This window comes from Phocoena sinus, chromosome 11, assembly GCF_008692025.1.
Source record: "Phocoena sinus isolate mPhoSin1 chromosome 11, mPhoSin1.pri, whole genome shotgun sequence".
Classification (NCBI taxonomy): domain Eukaryota; kingdom Metazoa; phylum Chordata; class Mammalia; order Artiodactyla; family Phocoenidae; genus Phocoena; species Phocoena sinus.
Window position 1 is genome coordinate 29,709,828 of NC_045773.1, and position 25,364 is coordinate 29,735,191.

Sequence of the window (25,364 nt, forward strand, 5' to 3'; positions counted from 1 at the left end):
GGGCTCTCACACCCCAGGCCACTGTCCACCTGCTCTAATCACCCCAGGACCAGGCACCAGACAGCTAGGGGCAGCCCCTGTGCCCTACAGCCTGCTGAAATTATTCAGACTAGCCAATCCTAAGCCTGCTTATCCTGCCTTGCCCATTCCTTTCCATGGAAACCACATAAAGGCTCTTACTCATGGTTTTCCCCTCCCCCTCTGCCTCTTGACCAACCCCAGTTTTTCCCCATGTCATGGCATGTCCCCTGCTTTGGAACCTGATAGTATAATGAACTGTCTTTTCAATGGCAGTCATCTTCTGATCTGTTGGTCTCACCATACTTAAATAATAGTGAAACCTATATTAAAACATCATGAGAATGGTAGTACAGTGGAGGGCAGTGAAATTCACTGCATGTACGAGGAACCCAGGAACTTCTAGGTGAGCCTGAGGGATCAGTCATTCTCAGTAATACTGTGGATGCCCTGTATGAGATCCTGGACCAGGCAGAGATGAAGACTGTGAGAGGCCCCGTGAGAGGAATTTGGGGGAAGCAACTGGAGGCCACAGTCAGCAAAACTGGAAAGGGGTTGCCATACCCAACAGTGCAAGTTTAGAGGAGGTGATTGTTGAGTGAAGATTGTGGATCATTGTTCTTAGGGACATTGCGGGCAAGAGAAGACCAGTCTCGGTTCTTAGCTTTGAGATGCAAATGTGGTGGTTGGGAAGGTGAGCCAGGGGAAAAACTGGGCTGGCAGGGGTGATGGCCCTGGGCAGAGCTGGGTGAAGGGGCTTTCCAGGGGGAGAGTTGTTTTCGATCTAGGGAGTGGGGGAGGCAGGGAGCTAGGAGGCTGATGGGAGCAACTGGTGATGTGGGGAGGCCTGTGTTGGGCTCAGAAACCCTAAAGTTTTAGTGGGAACTTAAACTTTGGGGCAAGAAGAGTCACCTCTCCAAGGTGAGAGGCCTTAGGTCTAATGGTCTCGCTCCTGGACTGAGGGCCTAGAGGTGGCTGAAGGGTCTCAGGTGTCCAAAGCGGCAGAGGAGACTGAGGCCTTGCAAGCTGGTCTCAGGGTTCTCTTCAGAATTCTTGTCTGGGTTAAAGGCAAACAGCAGGAAGTACTAACATATGTTTCTATACCCATTTTATCAGCAGTTTCTTTTTCTTTTGGAAGCAGTGTCTGTGGTCATGAAATTTGTCAACTCATCTCATTTTGAGGGTCAGTGTAGTTTAGGAGTTCCCACTCAGTATCAGTGGCCATGGAGTGCTCGAGGCAACAGAGCACAGAATAACAACCTCCGTTGCTCTGTCTTCTTTCTGTGCTGTGAACCCAGTTAAATGCACACTAGTCCGTGGGAAGGGAACGCACATTATCTCCTCTGGGATTGTATAGGGTGGGGTTTGTATCCTGATGACACTACATCTCTGGGAAAATCCCTTAACCCCCTTAACCTTCCTGAGCCTTAGCGTTCTCATCTGTGAACACGTGAATAGTTATAATACTCAGATTATGGGACTGTGGTGAGACGCGTACGAGCTAGGATGGTGTGGACAGAGGACGCCACCTACCATATCAGTAAACAGAGGATGTTGTGGCCAGCAAGCCATCAGTCACTGTAGCTCTCCCCGCACCGCCACCCCGGGACCGTGCATCTTGAGGGGAATTCAGAATGGAGAAAAGTAGGCTGCTGGCCCTAGACAGTTAAGGTGCATATCAAAGGAATGACTTCAGCGAGACTCTTGCATCTTTCCATACGTAGGAAATTGCTAAATTCATTAATTCGAGATGTCTGTTTTTTCTTTAGTTAGCAGAAATCTTTTGATATTCAACTACCAGATTTGTTTCTGCAAAACTCCTATATACCCTGGATCCTCCCTTACCTCTTTGGAACAGTCCTTCAGAGCTACCTGAGAAGCTCTCTCCTGGGCTTAGGTCCTCAGCAAGTCAGCTGAATAAAATTCAGAATTCTGAACTTTGAGGTTGGTCTTTTTTTTTTCAGTCAACAGTGGTGTCAAACACTTTAAATACAAAGCCTGGCATATGCAAGGGCTCCTGCTGCTGTTTTTGTCTCTGTGGAACCATGGGGATCTATTTGGGTCAAGACAGTGAATCTCATCCATTTCATGTGGTTCAACACAATACTATTACTGTGAGCGCTACTGGTTACTCGTATGAAGTTGTCTCATTTATGGGCTGCAGAATTCTTGTGCCTGTTGAGAACCCATCATGAAGACAATGGCTATCAATGTTATAATCAAAGGTATTTTCCAAAGTTATATAGAGTAAAAGGAAGATTTTTGCCCAGTGCCTGTTAGGTCTGTCCTGGAGGAAAGAGTATGTGTTACCCTCCTGGGCACTACAGTGAATTCATCTGAGGTGTTAGCACAGAAGTAATGCCAAGCCATCGAGTTTGCTCTTCCTCATTCTGGTGGAAGGTGGAGGTCGAGGAGCTGAAAAGAAAGCAAGTAAGCAAAGAAACACAATGCTTTTAGATAGTGGTAAGCACTGTGAAGACATTTAAAGAGGCAGCGTAAAATGGGGGGGAAGTGGATGATAGTTTTGATTGGAGGGTGAAATCAGGGAAAGGCTCGCTGTGGAGGGGCATTTGCAGGTGTGGAACCCCCAAGGCCAGAATGTGCCTGCTGTTATGGGGGATAGACGAAGGTCAAGGTGGCTGGCATATATGAACGAGGGGAAGAAGAATAAGGGGTTGAGGTTGGCGGTGGGGTCGGGGTGGGTGGGAGTGCAGATCATGGAGAGCCTCCTTGAATGGCAGTTTTTTTGTCTGCTGTGTAAAACCCAAATAATGAAATCCACTCAACTAATTGCAGTGATAATTCTTGTATTTTATGTTGTGCTTTTCCTTTAACAAAGATGCGCCTGTTACAGCACATGACCCTTAGAACACCCATGGCAGAGGCGGTGGGGTGCAGGGGGGAGGGGAGTATTCCATTTGTGTCTTCATTTTATAACCAGTGATGATACTGAGACCCAGGGAGACCAGGAAGCAGGGCGAGAATCTGGCCGCCATGTTTTCTTACCTACACTCCTTCCACAGCTCCCCCTGTGACTGGGTCTTCTTTGGAGCTTTAATTCCTTTGGAAGAAAGACTCTACAAAGCTCAGATATCTCATTATTTAATTACATATTGTTGTGATTTGTAAGGAAGATAGCTGTTTATTTAATTCAAAGCCATACCCTGCATTCCCCTCAGCAACTCTCCCTCATTAAATATAATAAATATAATTAAATATAAGGCTTGAACTAGGTTAGAAGTGCTAAACAGTTGCCCGTGTATAGAATATGATGTTCATGTGTAAACACAGCCCGCAGATCAGAAATTCTGAAATGCGTGTGTGCTTAATTAACTAAATGTGAGCTCCAGGTTGGCATAAATAGATACTCCTCAGTAAACGGCCCTGTGTTGCCGTGTTAGCTAGAAGTGTGGTAGCCGAGAAGAAATTAATCATTAACACATCTGGGTCTGTGTATTTCCTCTTGTAATTAGTTATCCTTTCCAAGGTATTTAATGATTTACATTGCTCCCAAGCCATGTATCCATGGTAACCGTGGTTTTTGATTTGGGTTGAAGTCTTACAGTAACTGAATGAAAAGCCAGGTATGTTTGATTCAGTCTCTTGGTGGATATTAGTGGGAAGCTAGATAGATACCCAACCCCCGGCAAGGCACTGAGGAAGACAGCCACGGATTCTGCTTATAGGTTAGTGAGGCAGCTAGGAGTGCTGTCTTTGGAAGAGTCAAGGTGAGAGGAGTGAAGATCCTAAGTGAAACTTCTATAAAGAAGTTAGAGAAAGAAGCGATTAGCTGAAGAGACCAAGGAAGGATTCCTGAAATTTAAAAAGTTACCCATAAAGAATTCGTATCTAGAATATTAAAAGAACTCTCAAAAGTATAGTAGAAAAAATGAAAAATCCAATCAGAAAATGGACAAAAGGCCTAGGGAGACATTTCAGTGAAGTGCACACATGATGGCAGATAAGCACATGAAAAGATGTTCCACATCACTAGGTCTTAGGGAAATGCAACTTAAAACTACATGGGAGGGCTTCCCTGGTGGCGCAGTGGTTGAGAGTCCGCCTGACGATGCAGGGGACGCGGGTTCGTGCCCCGGTCCGGGAGGATCCCGCATGCCGCGGAGCGGCTGGGCCCGTGAGCCATGGCCGCTGAGCCTGCGCGTCTGGAGCCTGTGCTCCGCCACGGGAGAGGCCACAGCAGTGAGAGGCCCGCGTACCGCAAAAAAAAGAAAAAAACCACACACAAAAAAAACTGCATGGGCTCTCACTACACAGAGATTAGAACAGACACAGTAAAGTGGCAACACCAAAAGCCGGCGAGGTCGTGGAGAAACTGAGTCTCTCCGGTGGGGATAGAAAATGCTACTGCCACTCTGGAAGATGGTTTGCAGTTTCTTGAAAACCAAACATACACTAATCACAGGACCCAGCTGTTACACTTTTGGGTACTCATCCCAGAGAATGAAAATTTAAACGCAGACGAAAACACGTGCCTGAGTGTTCACAATAGCTTATTTGTACTAGTCCCAAATTGGACACCACCAAACGGTCCTTCAGTAGGTGAATGGTTTAACAAAATGTGGTATATCCCTACTGTGGAGCATTACTCAACAGTGAAAAGGCTTGAGGTGTTGGTACACTGGCAACGGTTTGGATGGATCTCAAAGACGTTATGCTGAGTTAAAAAGCCAATCTCACAAGGTCAGCTAAAGTATTATTCCAACACAGCATTCTCAAAATGGCAGAATTATACCGTTAGAGAACAGGTTATCGCTTGCCAGTGGTTAGGGACGGTAGGGGGAGGGGTGCAAGTATGGATGTAAGGGGACACCAAGGAGATGTTTGTGGTAATGGATTTGTTTTGTATCTTGGTTACAGTGGTGGTTGTACATCTGTACATGTACTAAAGTGACTTAGAACTATACACACATTCTACCAACGTCAGTTCCCTGGGTTTCATATTGTACTGTGGTTGAGTGTTACTGTACCTACTACATTGCCTAGTGGCTGGAAGAACTAGGTGAAGGGTACGCTACCCAGGATCTCTCTGTACTATTTTTGTACCTTTCTTTGAATCTATAATTATCTCAAAATAATTAAGGTATTTGTAGATATTACCAATAAAATAAAAATGATAACCAGAGTTAACATTTAGAGACTGCCTACTGTGGGCTAGGCCTTTGCTAGCATTTATTTTACATAATTTATTCCTAATTCTCAGGGAGAAAATGCTAGGAGATGTACAAAGTTGAGGAGACTGGGGCCTGGAGAAATCAGGTAACTTGCTCTGAGTTCCAGAGAGTGGTGCTGGCATGGGGATTCAGACACAGGCAGTCCAGCTCCAGAGCTGCATTTTTCACCACTACCTTCTTCTCTAAGCTGCCCGTGGCTCTCAGGGGTATGTAAGTTCCACTGACTTAGGACACGTATGTGACAAAGGAAGGGTATTGAGCTATAGAAAAATTCTCATGGTAGAGCCAGGTATGTTCTTTCCTTCAGTCCTGGGCTGGCCTTCGTACTTGAGAGAGAGTTGCAGAGTCTCTAAAAAGCCATTGTTGACTATGCCAGGATGCATATTCAGCCAGGATGCTCTGCGTTTATGCAGGCAGCGGGAAAGAGGCCTCTGTAATTAGCTGAGGAGAGTGGTGGTGTTCTCATTCCCATTTGCAGTCAATGGTTCTAATTGAAGTGAAGGTTCCCAAGGGCCCCGCTTCTCGGACTCTATGCAGAGAAGGGCTGGGAGGAAGGGGGCATTTCCAGTAAAACAGATGTGAATATTCTTCTCCTTCTTCCATCCCTGAGATATAAATCGTCTTCCAATTTCCATGCTGATTTACTTGAGGTTGAAAATATTTCTTTGCCTGCTCCCTAGCCAGCTGCCTAATCTCCTTCTCATCCCAGGCCCAAATAATCTTCGACTTGTGCCAACCTGAAAATGCGTGGTGCTTGCCAGCCTTCTCCTTCTGTGAGCCTGGTGCCCTGGTCTCCCTCCCATGTCCCGCTTTGCTACCCGCCTCGTGTAAGTGCTTGCGATACCAGGAGTAAAATTTGAGCAAAGCTGCATGATCTCCAAGACTCATCCACAGATTTATTGCGGTGCCTCGGTTTTTCTTCTTACTAGTGTAATCGGAGGGCAGGTCTGTGCTCAGAGTAGTGGGCTTAGCATTCCGGTTGAAACCTGTTCAACTGTCATAATCTCTCGGGCTGAACTACCTAGATAAAGACCTAGTAGAGAAGTGAGTTGCTGACGGGGAGAGAGGGACTGGGTCAGCTGGGGTCTTGGGGGCACCGCCTGGAGGAATGTCCACCTGAGGCCTCTTGGTAAAAGGTGAATTGCTGTTCTGTTCAAGGAAAAGCCTTGGTTTCTGTCTTGTAAATGTGACTTCCTCGACCACACCCACTCTTGGTTGACTATTTAGCCAACAACCTGATAAAACTCATCCCTCGATGTGTGAGGAGGTGGAAATGAGATGTGGGCTCAAGCTGGGTTTGGGGAGTCAACCTGGGGCACGGGAGTGTCGGGAAGAAGGTGGTTCCTGCAAGAGGCACAGGGTATGGATTCCAAAGATCTCTGGAGAGGTGGAGTCCAAGGCTGGTGATTGCCTGAGAACCAAAGAGGCTGCCCGTAGGAAGGGCCACATATAAAGATTAAGGCTGAGAAGCTAAATATGGATGCATAGCAGCAGGGCTGCCAGTCAGAGAACAAGGTGAAGTAAGAGTTCAGAAAGGTTGGGGTGGGGTGAGCAGTCCTACCCTCGGAAAGAGCCTTCGAACCGGGCATCTGGAGGCCCTCTGTCAGGGGCCTACCACCTCCCTGATGGTGGTGATGTGAATCGTTCAGCATGATCCTTCCCTAGTTGCTGAGGCTACTTTGAGGTCATGAGAAGAATCCAGGTCCCAGGGCCTTAGGAGACGTTTTTGGCCTTGGTACGGGGCCAGGCAGTTGGGGGAAGAGAGCAGTTTACAAGGGTAAGCTCCCCTCAAAGGTGACATAGCTTTCCACCCATCACCAGACTTCCGGTCCCCAACCCTTGCCAGACGAGCTGCCCCCACTGCATAGCAGCCCTTCTCACCTTAACAAACCATGTCACACCTCGCGTGTTTGGGATTGTTGTCAGGAAAGGAAGACCGGGGGCGTCTGTGCTCACGGAATCTGATGGTGCTGTGTTCCTTCATCTCCTGGGTCTCTTCCAGCCCCTGCAGAAGTCCCCATCTCTCGAGGTCCTCACGATAGCCTGGTGGCTGCCGTGCGGCCCTGAGTCTCACGTGCTCTTTTCAATGTCTGCTAGCACGTTTTGAATCCAAATACAACACAAGTCCTCAAAGTACACATAAAGCCAGCCAAGAGTCCCAACTTGAATCGTGTACACAGTACCCACAGTGGGAGGCTATAGGATGTTTTAGGATAAAAGAGAATGTGTGAGGCCTTTTGCATGGACAAAATAAAGCCAAGTGTGGGAGAGACAGGGACAGAGAGAGAGGCAGAGAGAGGTCACAATGTAGAGCAGTCTTCAGCAGAAAAGAGTGAGAGGCCGGTGAGGAGATCGGTGTTTTGTGTCTTTGCTACTTTGGCTGGACTTTCATTTTGGCAAAACTCGAAGTTAATTTGATTCCCCCGCTCCCTGCACTGTGCCTTCACAGAAGAGAGCAATGTTAGGAGTAGTGGACGGTTTGAGCGCAGTCATCTTACGCTACTATATATTGGGCTGGCCAAAAGTTTCGTTCATTTTTTTCCGTACGATGGCTCCAGTAGCACTTAGTTGTCTTTAACTTCATCCGAAACAATCTTGTTAGGTTGTATGTGACAGCTGTCGTATCAGCGTGCATTAAAAAGAAACCAAACTTATCAAAATTGGTGAATTTATGTATAGCCATTTTAATATTGAAGATGGAAGAGAAAAGCAACATTTTGGCATATTATTATGCTTTATTATTTTAAGGAAGGTAAAAACGCAAAAGAAGATTTGTGCAGTGTATGGAGAAGGTGCTGTGACCGAATGTGTCAAAAGTGGTTTGCGAAGTTTCGTGCTGGAGATTTCTCGCTGGACGATGATCCACGGTGGGGTAGACGAGTTGAAGTTGATAGCGATCAAATTGAGACATTAATTGAGAACAATCGATGTTATACCCCACGGGAGATAGCCAATCTACTCAGAATATCCAAGTCAAGCATTGAAAATCATTTGCACCAGCTTGGTTATGTTAATCGCTTTGATGTTTGGGTTCCTCATAAGTTAAGCGAAGAAAGACCTTCTTGACCGTATTTCCGCACGCAGTTCTCTTCTTAAACGTAACGAAAACGTTCCATTTTTAAAACAAATTGTGACGGGCAATGAAAAGTGGATACTCTACAACAATGCGGAATGGAAGAGATCGTGGGACAAGTGAAATGAACCACCACCAACCACACCAAAGGCCGGTCTTCATCCAAAGAAGGTGATGTTGTGTCTATGGTGGGATTGGAAGGGAGTCCTCTATTATGAGCTCCTTCCGGAAAACTAAACGATTAATTCTAACAGGTACTGCTCCCAGCTAGACCAACTGAAAGCAGCACTCTATGAAAAGCATCTAGAATTAGTCAACAGAAAATGCATAATCTTCCATCAGGATGAAGCAAGACCGCATGTTTCTTTGATGACCAGGCAAAAACTGTTACAGCTTGGCTGGGAAGTTCGGATTCATCTGCTGTATTCACCAGACATTGCACCTTCGGATTTCCATTTACTTTGGTCTTTACAAAATTCTCCTAATGGAAAAAATTTCAAATCCCTGGAAGACTGTAAAAGGCACCTGGAATAGTTCTTTGCTCCAGAAGGTAAAAAGTTTCGGGAAGATGGAATTTTAAAGTTGTCTGAAAAATGGCAGAAGGCAGTGGAACAAAAGGGTGACTACGTTGTTCAATAAAGTTCTTGTTGAAATTGAAAAACGTGTCTTTTACTTTTCCTTAAAAACCGAAGGCACTTTTTGGCCAACCCAGTACACAACAGTACATGCCATCCCATTTATTTCCGCTATTTCTATAAAGAATTAATTGTATCTCCTGGTTTCAAGTCCAGTAGAGATTCAGGGTCGAGAGATCCATTCCTGTAATCTCTTGAATGTCGGGCAGGAAAGCCTCCTTTTTCCTCCTCCTTCTCCTATTCCACTTAATTCTGTACATATCTACTGAGTGTCTTCTGTGTGCTAAGCGTCATTCCAGGTGCTGAGGTCACCACTATGAATATGTCAAAAAAAATTTTAAAGTAAACAAATAGAGATTGTAATTACAGGTGGGGAAGGGGGATTGTGTCATGGAGACGGTGTTATGGTGGAGGTCCTTTTATATTAAGGAATGGGGAGAGTCCTCACTAGGGAGGTGTCTTACTTCAGGCTACTACAGCAGGACACCGCAGTCTGGGTTCATTAAACAACAACACCTTCCACGGTTCTGGAGGCTCGGAAGTCTACAGTAAAGGCATCTGCAGAGCCGGTATCTGGTGAGGCCCTGCTTCCCGGTTTGCAGATGGCTCCCTTCTTCTATCCTCACATGGCGGGGAGCAGAGAGAGGGAAGCAAACTCACTTGTGTCTTTTATAAGGTCCCTAATCCTATTCACGAGGGCTCCACTCTCATGACCTAATTACCTCTCAAAGACTGCATTTCCTAATACCCATAGCATGGGGGGCTAGGATTTCAGCATATGAATTTTAGGGGCACACACACATTCAGTTTATAGCGGGAGGTAATGCTTGAACAGAGACGTGAACGAAAATAACTAGAAGAGCTGCTCAAATTGGTTGTGCATTTCCTTATGGTGACAGGAGCCATGCTGAGGGCTCTTCGTGCGTTATCTCATTTCTTCCTCTCTGCAGTCATTCGAAGAAGGTCCATTAGTATCTGCATTTTTATACCTCTGGAACCCAAGGCTCACAGGTGTAAAACTGTTTCCCAGGGTCACTCAAGAAATGACAGTTGGAATGGGAATGTCATCTTCGGTCATATGACCTTAGAACTTGGCAGACTTAACCATCAAGCTCCACTGCCTGAAGCTTTGTATCCCTAAGGGAGAGGCCCCCAGGTCTCTGCTTTCAGTCTCCTTCCCCAGTGGGTTGAAAGCAAAGGTTTTCACGCTGTGCCGTGCGGAAGCCCCAGGGCTTCTGGGAGCTGGGATATGTGTGCAGGGGTCTTGCATTGGCTTGTGGGAGAATGGTCCTACTTCTGTTTGTTTTATGTTAGGATTCAACTGAATAAATTTTTAAAGAATAGATTGAACTCCTTAGAAGAGAGTTGGAAGGTGACTTGTTCCATGAGTATTTATTTAAACATTTAATTTAAAAATGAAAGTTTTTGGTGGTCAGGTAGCAGCAGTAGAGGTGAGGGTGGCAGCAGCAGAGGCGGCAACAGCAACGGTGGCTGCAAACACTGACACTGATGCTAACTAAGCTCCAAGCACGAGTCTAAGCGCTTTGTGATACTAACCCATTCAATCCTCACGTGGGGTAGGTTCATCCTACAAAAGAGGATTCTGAAGCTCGGAGATGGGTGACTGTCCACAGCTGGTAATAAGCAGGATCGGGCAATGAGCTCAGCTGCAGAATCTGTACCTCATTACCCTGTGACACAGGGTTGGGGACCTGCAGCTTCTCTGTCACTGGGCTTAAAGTGAACGCTGTGCTTGCTCTGAAATCCAGATTTGGTGGCTGCGTGTCTGTAGTGAGCACTTTACAGCTTGCCCTGGCTGTGGGACTTGTCACTCATTCAGCGTTACCTGTGATGCTCTCTGTCTAGATTTTTTGCTGGTGTAGGTATGTTTCTTGGGAGCAGAATATGATTCCCAACTTTCATACCCATGAGCCCGGCATGGCCTGCTTGTGGAACTCCTTTTAAAAGATGAATTGTTGGTTAATCACATTCATGAATTAAGCCAGTGCCGGCAGTAATCAGGGCCAGGCAGCGTCCTAAACCAACACGAAGAACCATTTGTTTCTTTCCGTGCAACAACACACAGTCAGCCATTCGATGATCTTCTTGACCGAAAATTAGTTCCGAATATTAAGAGGCATAGGAAAGTCATCATAAACTGTTCGTCCGACCTCGCCTCCTGCACAGCCAGTCCTGACCGGTGCAGTGAGGGGACATTCATGCTAAACGTTCCTAAGAAGGTCTCCACCACTGTAAATCCTGGGTCTGTGGCCAGATTCCTGGTAAATTGAAGATGTCGTCATTAGAATTCGACTGCAGTTCCTTCTGTAAAGGAGGTTCAGGCTAAATGCATGGTGCAGTGCATCTTCCATGGAGGTGAACCGTGGAGACTGAAGCGAGCAAGGGTTCCATTCTGCATTGAAGAATTAAAGGAGTTTAGTCAACAGAAATCCCAGGCCTCGGTCAGTGAAATCATCCAGAAAAAGAAATGTTATCGATTTCCCACATTATCTAATTTCTGGGCACTGTCTATGGAATCACTCTGTCTCATTGAATGATGAAGTATACTATGAGAAAAATGAGGGATGGGTCCAGGGCTTTCCCCACTGCCTATTTCCTTTTTTATTATTATTGCCTTAGTAGTATTCATCGTTTGTGCCTCAAAGCCACCGGACAGGGTCCCACAAATCTCCCTGGCCCCCTGTGTGGGAGCCAGGCTAAGATATGCAGCCCTCTGAATGCTCCCAGATCATCACTCTAGACCCAAACTGAGATATGATTTAGGAGGTCCCTATAACCAGGGATCTTTGGCCTAATCGGAGTCATTTATCCTGTCTTGAGCTATCAAATCAATGCTCGTGGGTTGCAGGGAGTTGGATGAGCGTGGTTTTTCTCGTATGTTTTACAATGACTACTTTGAAAAGAATCTCATTTGTGAAGTTAATGCTCTCTGTAGCATATCTGGGAAGAACCCTTTTCAAGAAGTAGCAGCTCAGCTTAGCAGCTCTGTAGGCTGAGATTTACTCCATCCTAAAAGAGGATGTCATTTCTAAAGCACGACTCCGAAATAAATACCTGCTCTCTTGAGTTACGAGGAAAACGTAATGCTCTAAAAGATGGTTCTGCCTAATTCTTTCTAATTCAGGAACATTAGAAGACAAGAAAGCATATGGATCGAGAGAAAAGCGGGATGTGAAAAAAAAAAAAAAACCAAGGAGAAGTAAAAAATTTGGATCACGCTAAGTTCTATTTATGCTGAACGTTTTATTTTGTTGAAGTCTTATGTGAAAATAGCCATGTTGAAATGGCGGAAATCTTGTGTTCCGCTCGCGTGAAGGAAGGGTAATGTTTGTTGGAAAGATTTTGCAGTAACAGTGAAAGTAAGGAGCATATAGCAAAGGAGCTCATAGCAAATCATAAAATGTTAGGAGAGGGTACAGGTCCTCTTAGGAACTCTTAGCTGCTTGCTGTAGTTCTTGCTTCAAATAACAACACAGCCTCACAATGTTGCATGCAGGTCCAGAGATATTTATTCATACTAGAGAAACGCAGCTCTGTGTGAATGAGTGCCCCCTGAGAAAGTTTCAATAAATTGTCCTGACCCACCGCTAAAGCAGGCTGACGTGTCCTGAAGTGACAGCTGTCACTTTAATGCATCTCATCACCTCTCAGCGGAGGCTGAGTATCTGGATCTCATCACCTGCAAAGGATCTTTGTTTCTTGCTTTCCCCTGGCATCTTTTTTTTCCCTCTAGTTAAACAATCCAGTCTGAGCTGTTGGACAAAGAGAAAATAAATAAATATATCGTTAAGATTCAGTGATTTTTTTTTTTTTAAAGCACCTGCTTTTTGGAACACCGTTTGCAAAAAATTATTTGAATTTGTAACTGTTTGAAATGATAATGCCATAAAACTATATTAAGTGATTTTCTTAAATAATAACTTGCACTGATAGCAATATGTGACACCATCAACTTGAAGCTCGACCTAAGATCTTGTCTGGATTCAGTTACTTCACGGTGACCATTTGATACTCAAGTCGTGTGTCTGTTTAACCGCATTCAGAAACGTCCAGTCTGTGGTATCCTGACCTTCCTGGTCCCTTTCCTAGCACTAGAAAGGGAATTAGCACAAGCTTGCCCTTTATGGCTGAACTTTCTGGGTTTCTCATTACTTTTATTTAAACCAGATATTAAAGGCAAAAACTCTACTAGAGATGCACTTGGCTAGTGAGATAATTAGGAAACACCGTCTCCATAATTACCGTATCACTGTCTCTGGAGGGACATGAAAGCTTGTCCTGTCCCTTTAACAGGAGAAGTTGCCGATCCCCTTAACATTTTTTACCCCTTTAGACTGGTAATATTTCACAAAATTTTTGCTTTGTAAAATATTCCTAAAGGGAGGCTTAAGCGATAATGCACAGATTATGGAAATGATGCCCATTAAGTAGAGGGCGAGATTCTGGAAAGCCACAGAGCTGCTTCAAAACGTGTAACCTCCATTAGAAGCTTCATTTGAATGTTAATTCATGGAGCAGTAAATGTTTATTGTTTTATGTTTTATTGAAACATAAATTAAAGAACTGTAATTACGTGTATGGCAAACGGCAAAGCAATGTACATTTGTCACGAAATGAGTAAGACAAGGAAAAATGCTACCGCTGTTTCATCTGCATCCAAATCCTTTATTGTAGACCCAACAGAAAGACACCCAGAGGGAATAACTCTGTAGATTAATGTTCTGATGTGGTGTGTAAATAAAAAACATATATGCTAGATATTCTTCCTAGTGAAGAATGCATCCTGGAATTAATTTGTGAAGTTCAGAAGCTATCCAAAGAAAGGGTGGGTTTCTTCTTCTCTCCTGAGAGAGAATCACAGTGACTCTTATTAAAGTTAATGCTGAACAAAGAATCCCTCCCCTTGGCAGTCGGCTGGATACTGATCGTTTTCAGGATAAGCTGTTGGCTCCAGACACTCAAGCATATATGAGAAGTTTTTAAAAAGGACGTACGTGAAGCTAGAAAGATAAGACCTTCAAACTTACATTTTGATAAACCGATACTTTTCAGTGGGGAGGAAAGGCATGTGACACGCAGTCAGAATGGCTCCAGCTAGCCCACATTCTTGCATGTGCAGGAACTTCTAAGCAGAGGGAAAAGACAAGACTGGTGAAGAAGATCTATGTGTATGAGGTTACTTTTTTCTTTTCGTTTTTTTTTTTTAAGCAAGCTAACAAGTACGATCACAGTCATCTCCCCACCCACCATCTATCCATCCATTCATTTGTCCTTCCATCTATTCATCTACGTATCCATCCTTTCAACAATTACACAATGTGTTCTCTAAGCTAGGAATCTGGGAGGAGGGGGAAAGAAATAATCAGGAAGAAGATATGGTAAGGACTAAGCTAGAGTTCTAGAGTAATGAAAGAGAGAGAACTGTAATTCTTGATATTTTGTGATAAAAGCAGTCATTGAGATACATACAAAGAATCAGAGGAACCCTGGAGAGTCTGAAGGCCACACAGAAGAGGTGACATCTGAACTGGCTCTTAAAAACTGAGAGGAAGATGGAGAGAAGGAAGGAAAGGAACTCCACATGGAGGGAGTTCCTTTTTAATTTTTTCTACCAAGAATATATAAACACAACAGCTACAATGGTAGCTCATAAAATACAAGAGTGACAAATCCTGAAACACTCTTGTATCTCTTGAAAGTTGTTTTGCTGGAAGTAGCACTAAGGCGCTTTCCCTGCAAGGCAGCAAACAGAACCAGTTTCACAAAGAACCTCTGACCTCCTGCTCCCACTCCTGCCTGTGTGGCTCGACAGGAAGACTCTACCCTGGAAGGGTCTGCCTGGGCTTCCACTTGCCTCGTTGCAGGAGCATAACCTAATGTTGTAGGAGTGACCATATTTGAGGATTATCACGGTTTTGCGGATCTTGCTTGAGTTGGTCAGCCTTTTGAAGGGCAATGATTACAAATTCTCCTGTCTTCTTGCTGACCAGTTTTAAGAACTTGAAGCTGTTATGGTCACTTTGAAAATCAGTCATGAGCCAGCAGATGATAATACAGAATATTTTACAAGATCTCTCTCAAATTTGTGAGTTGTCTGTTCTCTCATGGGACTCTCTTGCACAAGTGCTCAGTATCCTGAGGGTGAGTAGTATGCGGGGGCAGAGGGATGATAACCTCCTGCTGGGCTGTGTTTCACTACCCCTCAGGTGCCAGTAGGAAGTGTCGCACCTGGGCTTTGGCCTTGAGAAAACCTACTCACTCCGCCTCCCAAGGCCTGCATTTCTTTCTCTCTCCATCTTTCAAGTGGAGAGAAAAGCAGTATCCCAACACATAAGATTATTGTGTGGGTTGTATGAAACAAGTAGATAAAGTGCTTAGACCAATGCTGCCATATTCCAAATGTTCAGTAGATCTTATTATCACTATGTTACACAATAGTAGTTTTGAAAATATTTCTGACAACCCGCTTCTGCTATAAACCAGAAGGCTCGGTTCTGCAGCGAGCCTTGCTAAATAGATTCCACCCCAGACCATCACCCATCCCAAAGCTTATGTTTTCTTCCTGGCTGGATTCTTCCTCACTTGGTTTGGGGAGGCCTCACCTTCTGCTGCAAAGTTTAGGGTCAGTGTGAAAACACTACCAGCTACTAAGTTCCAAAATAAGTGTCACTGCAAGTGCTTCTGCTCCAGGGCCTTGAGGACGCCTTGACATGTTTGACTCAGGAATAAAATGAGTTGTCTGTCAAAAGGCACAGGCACAGTGATGGTTTCTGGCCCTTGTGTTAGCAAGTTCCTTCCTGTAGCATATTGCAGCTGGTGTGCCTTTCATGAAAGAGAGGAAACACAATTTTCCAGGTGCCGCAATCGTCCCAGTCAAACTGAGAAACTTTAAAAAAAGGTAAAAGATAAAGAACCAATTCAGTTTCAAAAAAATCCCCGACTTTGTTGAGACCCTGTGGAGTTTCGTGGCTTAACGGTTGTGTCTTTAAGCCGTACATCACACTGGTGGTGTTCCAGCTGTGAGTTGTAATAATATATCATGAGAAGGATGGTGCTCCAATGATGTATGAGTGCAGTACATCATCTGAGCATCACAGCTTTCATGATGTATGGCTCCAAACCACAATGAGAGTTTAAAGGAGCTTTTAGTGACCAAGCAGCTTTAAATTTCAAATTTTTAAAAAATTAAGGTCTTTTCAAGTCAAATACAAGCAAGCTGATGGAATCTGATGCTGTATAGAGCGTCACTGAACTCTGAAAGCCTGGGTATGTGTCTTTTCCTTTGGACTTTAAGTTCACAAGGTGGAAATAATTGGCAGGCTCTTCTTCAATTCCCCCTCCACAAGAAGAGAAGCCCAGAGAACTGAACAAACGTGAGCTAGTGTCAGTGCATCCATTTTGCCAATCAGTTTCCCCCGTCTTCCACACTGCACACACGAGTAGCTCATCTCCACTGCAAAGTACTGGATCACGAGATGCTGTAATAGGTAGTGGGCAAACCCAGGAGAGATTTGTTTTCTTTGTTTTAAGGTGTTCTCCCACTAAAAGTTAGAACAAGAAGAACAGATAAAAAGTAGATTAACTTCCTTACCCATTGTTCGCAAATTCAAAACAGGGCATAGGGGAAGAAAACTCACCTTTTCTATCATTCGTCTTGGTAAAGTAAAGGAAGCACTGATTGCAAATGAGAAGAAAAATAAAAGATGAATAGCGTATAGGCCACTCACCCTGAGAAGGAAGTGGGAGCTATTGTCATAGTTCCATCACCTCTCCTGTTTTAACGATATGTTTATAAGACGGCGATGTTGCTTGTGAGAATGTACCCACTTCGTTTAAAAACCACTCGCTTTTGGGGGCAAGGAAATCACTACCAATAAGAAAGTAGGTGCTGGGAGAACTGCTCCTCCTCTATTTTATTTGTTTATTTTTTTAACCCTACTACGGTAAACAGAACAAAATGAGAAATCTCCCTACTGTTTGTGTAGTAGACTCAAACGAGAACATCAAGAGACAATTACATTTCAAGTGGCTTCTTCCATTTTCCTTTAGTGAGTGAATTAAAGGGAAGAATGGTGGTAGAGTTACTGCCATGTGGAGAGAAACATCTGGGCATGAGGCATTAACACAGTCTCCCTTCCCGTTATCTTGCCTCTAGTTTTTCACTTCTTTGGCTTCCTCCAGTAGATTGTAACTCTCAAATTACTGTAGGTTTTTGGTGTCTACCTCCTACCTCTCCCTGACTTCTGAAGGGCAGAACATCCTCTTTTCATCAAATAGAAGCATTTACTGTCTCAAAAGGAAGTCCCAGGCTTCTTTTGTACTAGAGGCTTAAGTACATAATCTAGGTAATGGAAGCGTTCAGAACAGGCCTCCCCAAGATGTGCGCTTTGGCACGTGGATTCTCTTGAGCTAAAGGCAATGGAGACCCTGTGGGCTCAAGAGAAACTACTTCCCCTCCCTTAGCTACCTAGAAGAATTTCAACTGGGGATTCCTCCCAGAAAAAGAGTTATTACCAAAGATAAATTTTATCTAAATTTCCCCGTCTATATGGCAGGGCAGACATCTAATTACCAAACTTTGCTCTTCTTCTCACCGTCCTGTGAATGACCCTCCTGTCCTTGGAAGCCCCAGTCCCCTATCCCATTCCTTAGCTCAGGACAGCGTATGTACCTCATTTTAGTTTTCTGTCTCTGTACCTCTCACATATATTCGGTTCCCGTACATACAATATTAAATTTGATTTTTTCCTGTTAATCTGTCTTATGTCAGTTTAACTCTTTGAGCAGCCAGAAGAACCTAGAAGGGTAGAGGAAAGTTTTCTTCCTCCCCGACAGTAACAACGATGTGGCAATAAACGCATCACCCACTACTCTGATGCTGTGATTTGAACAATAGGAGTGATGCAGTCTTAGCATCTAAAGAGATGGGGGCTCTTTCATCTGTTACTTAAAGAATCCCCCAAATTTAGGCCACTTCTTTCCTATAGAGAAAACACGGACACACCATTTAGTCATTTCTTTCTCATAAGGTAAAAACACTTTACTTACACATTTATAGTACTTTCACATCATTCATCTACCCGTTTTTAAGGTGTTATCCATGATAAAACGTCTGCTACCACTTACGTGAGAACACTGTGTGCCACTAACTGTGCGTAAGGCTCTGTATGCATTACCACGTTCTCAGCAAAACACTGAGATATAGGAGATGTTACTGTGTCCGTTGCAGCAGATGAGGAAACGGAGGCTTACAGAGAGTAAGTAAATTGTCCGAGGTCACCAAACTGGTCAAAGTGGCAGATCTGGGATTCTAAGCCAGGTTGAGGGGATGTCAAATGCCAATTTAGTTAGGCTATCATCCTTCCCAATTAAATAACTGGTATTTGGGTGAGCGTATGCCCTGGTTTATTTGTAACGGTCTGTGTTTAGATGTATATGTACCTTCGTCGACTTACAACAGGGTGACATCCCAGAAAACCCATCGTAAGTTGAAAATATCATTAAGGTGAAAATACATTTAATATACGTAACCTATAGAACGTCATAGCTTAGCAGCCTGCCTTAAACGTGCTGGGAACACTTACATTCGCCTACAGTTGGGAAAAATCATCTAACACAAAGCCTATTTTATACTAAAGTGTTGAATAGCTCATGGACCTTACTGAATACTACTATACTGAAAGTGAAAAACAGAATGGTTGTCTAGGTACAGATGGTTGTCAGTGTATTTGTTGTTTACCCTTGTGAGCCAGTGGCTGACCGGGAGCTGTACTGGCTGCCACTGCCCAGCATCACGAGAGAGTATGGACCCACATATCGCCGTGAGCCTGGGAAAAGATCAAAATTCGAAATTCAAAGTATGGTTTCTACTTATTACATTTGCACCATCGTAAAGTCAGAAAACTTTAAGTAGAACCATCGTAAGTCAGGGCCCGTCTGTAGTTATAAACAGGCCAGTGTAGTGATGAACAATCTCCTTTCATTCCCCAAATTCCCCTTTGGACAATAAATTATACGGCCCCTCACTAGTAATATGTTTCATGCTGGGAAATCTGATTTCTGCTGGTTTTGAGTACTCTTATCCGCCTGTAAGGGGGGAAAACAAAGAGGGGAGAGAGGGAGGGAGGGAGGCAGGCAGGCTCTCATGAAGTTGTTTTGAAGGGATGGCCTTCTAACTCCATTCCTCTGCTTATTGGCCATTTACACATCTTCTCGGGAGAAATGCCTATTCAACCCCTGCCCATTTTCTTAGTTGGGTTTTTTGTCTTTTTATTACTGAGTTGTAGTAGTTCTTTATACGACTTAGATACAAGTCCCTTATCAGATGGATGATTTGCAAAATAATTTTTCTCCCATTCCGCGGGTTGCCTTTTCACTTTCTTGACTGTATCCTTTGAAGCACAAAGTTTAAATTTTGGCTATGTTCACCTTCTTCCACTTTTAAGGACCCTTGTGATTACATTGGGTGCAGGTGGATAATTCAGGGTCATTCATACTCTCCCTGTTTTAAGGTCAGCTGGTAACAATGCTAATCCTTCTGCTAATCCTTCTGCAACTGTAATTTTTCGTTGCCATACAACCTAACATATTCACCAGCCCTGGGATTAGGATATGGACATACTGGAGGGTCCACTGTCTGCCTCCCAAAGCAGTGTTTTTGTTTTCCTTCAGAATCAGACTTGCCTTCTGTGATTACTCATTAATCTGAGGGAGAGGGATTCATACTGGGGCAACTGATGGAGGTTGCAGGGTAGCTCTCTATCCCTAGTCTTCCCTGCCCTTTCCCCGCCATGCTTTTATCCCTTATAGACAAATTAGAATATGTTCCGACAACGACAAAACACATCAGTGTGACTATACTGACCATCCTCAGGTGAGTATGGGGTAAAGTAGATGTGTTCAAAAGGATGGAAGGAGACACACAGATCGTGCAAAAGAGACGGGACCTATAAAAATGTTGTTAAGGTATTGACACTGAGAGAGACCCTACATTTGGAGCAAAAGATAATGGAAAGGGCTTTAAAAGCTAAAATTTACTCAAGCAGATGAGCCAGGAAAGGGTGGATCTACTGCTTGGTGCCAACTACATACAATTAATAAATTAGGGGGGAAAAAAGACTTGACATTGAACAACTCGGTTAATCTATATTTATATCTGGCATGACTTTGAACTAGGAAGACGTAAGGTGGAAATGGGACTTAGGAGATAACATCCTTGCTTTAAGTGAATTGAGATCTCTGGGCAAAGGCAGGTTCCATCCCCTGAGGGACGCAAGTCCGAAAGAACTTGCAGATGTGATCAAAGACGTTACTGAGAAATCACGGAGCTGGCAGAGGCATCAAGAGGCCATGGCGAAGAGGTGTCCTTATATTTGGAATCTGGAGAGGCAGGGTGGCCTCCTGAGAGATGGTGTCACTTGGTGGTGAAGAGCAAATGCTCCAGTGTCTGATGGCAGACTCAGGTTCAGATTTCACCTCCTGGTCATGCCTTCAGGAGCTTGGCCACGTTGTTTAACCTCTTTGGTCTATTTTGTCTCTTGGAAATGGTGATGCATTTATTAACAACCTCTAGGCAGCATTGTAAGGGTTAATTGAAATGATGATGTAAATCAACCCAGGGACTGGTATGCAGTGATCTTTCATTAAGTATTAACAACAATTACTACTACTAAGGGTAATAATAATAATTGTAGAAACTAGTAGACTCAGGAAACTTAAGGCCATATTTCCTCACAAGTGATTTTCTCCCTCCTCTGCAACTACCGCCATGGATTTCTTTGTGAAACTCCTCTTCCTTGGAAAAGTTATCTGTGCTTATTTATCTCCTTTTCTTCACCTTCTACTCTCTCTCAAATCCTCTTCAGGAAAAAAAAAAAATCCGCTTTCAGTTTTCTTTCTTAATATCAGTTTTTATGGAAACATAATTCACATACATAAAATTCACTTCTCTTTAAAGTATAACAGTTTCATGTTTTTTAGTATACTCACAAAGTTGGGCAACCATCATGACTATCTAATTTTAGAATAAATTCATCATCCCCAAAAGAAACGTCATGTCCATTAGCAGTCACTCCCCATTCCCCCTGGCAACTGCTAATTTACTTTCTATCTCTATGAATTGGCCTATACCGGGCATTTCATATAAACAGAATGATATATCTGGCCTTTTGTGTCTGGCTTCTTTCACTTAGCATAACTCACTTAGCATAATTCTTTCACTTAGCAGTACTTCATTCCTTTTATGGCCAAATCATATTCCATTGTCTGTCTATACCACATTTTTTTTATACATTCACTACTTGTATGGGCATATGGGTTGTTTTCCCTGTTTGGCTGTTATGTATAATACTGCTATAAATATTCATATACAAGTTTCCGTTGTGGACCTGTTTTCAGATCTTTGGGTACATACTTCAGGAGTAGAATCCTGAATCATATGGCAACTCTATGTTTAACTTTTTGAGGAAGTGCAGAACTATTTTCCAAAACAGTGGCATCATTTTGCATTTTCACCAACAGCCTGTGAATGCTCTAATTCTCTGCATTCTCACCCACGCTTGTTATTTTCTTTCTTTAAGATTGCCATTCTATTGACTGCTAAGTAGACATCTCAATGTGGTCTTCATTTTCATTTTACTAATGACTGATGATGTTGAGCATCTTGCATGTGCTTTTTAGTTAAGATTTATTCTCCCAGTTTCATGGAAAGCTAACGCAAGCTTTCAACAGTGCTTACTGTTGATTGATACACTCCTGAAATTCCTTCTTCCATCAGTTTGAGAGCTTACCCTCTCTTGATTTGCCTCCTTCTTGGCTGTATCCTTAATCTGAGTCCTGCTTCTTCTCTTCCCAAAATTCAAATGTTGAAGTGTCCCAGTTCTGAATTTTTAGCTCTGCCCACTAGGTTTTTTTTTGCAGGACACTTATATCCACCTGAAACTAAATTGTATATTTATTTTCTTGCTTATTTTCTGTATTACCCTTTGCATTGTAGCTCTATGGAGGCAGGGACTTTGTCTTATTCATTACTATATCCCTGGTTTCTAGACTAGAACTTGGTTCTAAATATTTTTGCATGAATAATTATAAATGTTAGAAAAATGTAAACAGATGTTATATGAATAAAGAGTGGAGATCTCCATAATTAAATAAGTTTCTGGATTGCTAATTAAACAAATTTAACCATGTGTCTTTTGAGTGGGTCTTCTCTGACACTGTGCTAGTGAGCATTGTGGAATTTTAGTTGACCGTGAAAACTTTTTTGGTATGCAGTGCATCATGGATTTTTAAAAATACTCTTCCCGGGCTTCCCTGGTGGCGCAGTGGTTGAGAGTCCGCCTGCCGATGCAGGGGACGCGGGTTTGTGCCCCGGTCCGGGAAGATCCCACATGCCGTGGAGCGGCTGGGCCCTTGAGCCATGGCCGCTGAGCCTGCGCGTCCGGAGCCTGTGTTCCGCAACGGGAGAGGCCACAGCAGTGAGACGCCCGCGTACTGCAAAAAAAGAAGAAGAAGAAAAAAAAAAATACTCTTCCCACTCAAGCAGCTATACTGTAAAATTTAATCAGAGATTTTGATAGCACTTAAAAAAGTCAATTGTGATCACCAAAGTTCAATATGAAGAACGAATTATGTCGAATTATCTCCGTATGTGCTGTTCATGGGGGTTTTATCAGAATGCCATTCTGTTGGAAGGCCATGACAATGGTACTCCTTCACAACAGTGAGGTTTTGAGCAGGCTTTATGGTGATTTCCCTTTTCTGAGAAGTTGAGTGCTTTGTCAGGATGTTGTGATCAGTCTGTCACTTAAGAATTTAAGTCAAGCTCTCAGGCTGTGTTGAGAGCTATGCCCTTGGGGAAAATCACCTATACAGTGAGCTGTTTGCTGTCATCAGTGTCACAGTGAATTTAAAGTGCTTACCAATGATCAAGGGTGGCAGTTCCAGGACTGGGTGGTAACAGAGCCTATAGAAATAGCCCTGAACACTAACCCAGGAGAGCAAGGTAAAGAAAAAGAGGTGTGGGATGGGCCTGGACCCAGGAGGTTTCCCTAATGTAAGTTCACAGCCACCTGTATGTCATTAGTGGACAAGAACAGACATATTCGTAAGGACAAGGCACAGAGGGTGACCAGAGAGCGGCAAGTCGAGGAAGCATTCAGTAATAGGTCTCCCATAATGCAACAGGGCGGGCAAAACAGTGAGTGACCTTGGTGCTTACATTAGCACATTTTCAGGAGAGGAGGTCAGGAACCAGATGGATCCTGTGAACCATGGTTGCGGTTGTCTAAGTATGGCCCTGGACCAGCAACATTGATATCACTGGGAGTTTGTAAGAAATGTGAATTCTAGGGGCCTGGTGATCTGTGTTCCACCAAGCCCCGGGTGCGTGCTCAGATTTGAGGACCACTAGTCAAAGCAACAGAAATAAGCTTTAGCAACAGAGTAACTTTAACCATGTCCCATTCAAGGAGCTTCTTAAGTATCTTCCCTGCTGGTGTGGGAACCAAGCCCTGAATGTGATCTCTATCTGCTGATTAAGAAATAAATAAATAAACATAAATAAAAGGTAAGAGTAATACTGCTGCAGTTTTGTGTATTAAGTATTCAGTATGTACTAAGCAGCGTGCTAGGGACATGGTTAGCAGATGTGATCCTCTTAACAGCTCTGTGAGGTCGAAACGGTTGCAACCCCCCTTATGGATGAGGATACTGAGATATAGGCCTTACGAGGCAAAAGCAAAGAGCTAGTAAGTGGTAGGCCCAGGATTTGCATTAGGCAGTTTGGCTGCAGAACACTGGTCTGGAATACCTGATGATTGAAAGGTCCAAGGGAGATGGTGGGTGGGTGGGTGGGTGGATGGATGGATAGATGGATGGATGGATGGATAGATAGACATAAGAAAGGAAGGAAAGGAGGCAGGGAGGAAGGGAAGAAAGAAGGAGGAAAAGAGGGAAGAAAGAGGGGAAAAGGCTAGCTGCAGGTTTGGGAGGTAAAGGTTGAGTGCGCCTTCTTTTAAGGGTGGGCTGTTTCCATGTACTGTGGCAGTTTTGCTGTCTTGCTGTTAAGTCAGCTAGCCCACGTGCATCAATCACTTTCAGCCTGGGCTTATCCCGCACTGCTTCCTTCTAAGAATTTGTTTCCATGGGTAGTTTGTGATGTATTTTTCCCTGTTTGTTTTTTCTCCTCGTCTCCCGCTGCTCACATAGTCTTTGTGACTTAGGCATGCACTCGTCCCAGTTGCCGAGGAATCCATGACCGGCTTCATCATTAACTGGAGAATATTCTGGGAAAAACATGTCACTCTTTGGGGACCATGTGCTCAGGGGCTGATGTGAAGCTCCTCTCTGCTTTATTCACCTTGGAACGCCTTGTTCCCTGCCTCTGCTTTAATAGCATATCATTTTCCCCTCCTCATGCAGCAAAGCCACAGGGACACTTATCTCACATTCTCCGGAGGCCCTTTGGAGGCTTGGAGACTCGGATCCTGATCACTGTAATCAAGAAGGGGTGGGTGTGATGGGAGACTAGGTTTGATTCTTTGTCTGCCTGTCCACATTTAGGCTTTTCCTTTTCACATTCCTCCCCCTGGTTTGTGAACATAGCTCAAGGGCAGGAGTGAGGTTTAACTTCGGCTGAGGTACAATAGAGGCTCCTTGGAAATAAAACTTTTAAATGGCACTTTAGCCTTGAAGGGTTTTGAATTAGATATGCTGTGTGCCTGACTCATGATCTCTGCATAATAGCATTGCTAAGTATATTACCTGGGCGCTTTAGTAGACTAGAGAAACGCACCGTTGAAAAGATTAACTTCACAGAATCGGCGTTCTGTGCTGACAAAGAATGTGGTGATGTAAGAGCCAGATGGGCTATCTTCCTGTGCTGACTCTACCACTTCCTCTGGGGCTTTGACCTCTCTGAGCGTAGATTTCCTCATCTGTAAAATGGAGATCATAGTAGAACTTGCCTCAGGGGATCATTCAGATCATTAAATGAGATAAAAGCTTTCTTATCATAGTAACTCAACACTTATTAATCAGTGAGAACTATTGATGTTACTATTATATGATTATTATTTGAAGCCCCTGTTCTGTAACTTGCTCCACTCTCCTTTCTACTTTCACTCCTCTGCTTCTTTACTTATGCCGTTCTCTGTTAGCCAATCCTTCTTTCTTGTCAGTTTCAGAGTTCCTACGGTAACCTTTTAAGACGTGCTGTCATTTCAAAGCACTGGCTAAATACAACCAAGACTGACAACTATGGGTAATTCCACAGAGCCCCTAAAACACTGGCACTCACACTCTCACATATGCCACCACATTGTCCTCTCTTGTTTTTTGTTTCGTTTGTTTTGTTTTTTTTGCGGTACGTGGGCCTCTCACTGTCGTGGCCTCTCCCGTTGCGGAGCACAGACTCCGGACGCGCAG

At 43.8% G+C, this 25,364-nt stretch overlaps 1 protein-coding gene across 6 annotated transcripts in view; it reads left to right on the plus strand.

Annotated features, from left to right (window-relative positions):
* The window catches only part of FHIT (fragile histidine triad diadenosine triphosphatase), a 1,483,533-nt gene that overhangs the window by 1,277,107 nt on the left and 181,062 nt on the right, over positions 1-25,364 (plus strand). The gene's annotated exons all lie outside the window — the stretch shown is intronic.